The sequence below is a fragment of the Arachis ipaensis genome, chromosome B06 (assembly GCF_000816755.2).
Source record: "Arachis ipaensis cultivar K30076 chromosome B06, Araip1.1, whole genome shotgun sequence".
Classification (NCBI taxonomy): Eukaryota; Viridiplantae; Streptophyta; class Magnoliopsida; order Fabales; family Fabaceae; genus Arachis; species Arachis ipaensis.
In genome coordinates, this window is record NC_029790.2 from 133,340,685 (window position 1) to 133,341,418 (window position 734).

At 36.5% G+C, this 734-nt stretch overlaps 1 protein-coding gene across 1 annotated transcript in view; it reads left to right on the forward strand.

Moving 5' to 3' along the window:
• LOC107605509 (RNA-binding protein 24-A) overlaps positions 1-734 on the forward strand; it is a gene marked incomplete in the record, with an annotated part of 5,391 nt that overhangs the window by 482 nt on the left and 4,175 nt on the right. The window contains 1 exon segment of the mRNA XM_016307404.2: positions 1-40.

Here is a 734-nt window from a genome sequence, read left to right on the forward strand (position 1 = left end):
ATGATTTCACAGTTTCATTAGTCTTGCGGCGTCGAATAAGGTTTGGTTTTCCTTTCCTCTTTACCTCTGCTTCCCTCTGCATCGAATCATATGGTTCTGTGTTGTTAGAGTTGAAGCGTGCTACCTTGTGCGGTTGAAACCACCTATAACTGAGTTCATTTGTTGGTCTGATTTAACTTTAATTTGTAATTGATGCCTGAATTCTAGGGTTTGAGTCACTGAAGATGGAGAAACAAATAGTTTTTGGATCAGATCTATATGTAATTGATGCTTGTTCTGTTTGCTTTTCATAGTATCATTCTTTAGGTTTTGAATTTGTGCAGTTACTTGGGGGTTTTCTGTTAAGGGATTTTCGTGGATTAAGGGAACATGGGACAGCAAGTAACTCTCTTGTGTAGGTAGATTGCATAGCTCTTGCATTAGTCCAATTTTCCAATCAAATGAACCAAAGTTATAGTGGCTTCTTATAGGCTTATAGTTTTACAAAAGAGAAGATTTCTTTAGGGTTTAGTTTAGCTTTCTTTAGGGTGGAGTCACAGAGATTCTTGGAAGTTTAGTTATTATAAATTTCGGACTAGAGTGATGTGGACTGCACAAGGCAAAATTATTTGCCCAAACTATGAACTCTTCATTCGTGTAATTGTTAGAAATAACTGATGGCATCAAAATTCCATGTTTTTGGCATTAGTCTTTGTATTGGGTCGCTTTAATTTTCATCAATACTTAGGCTAGCC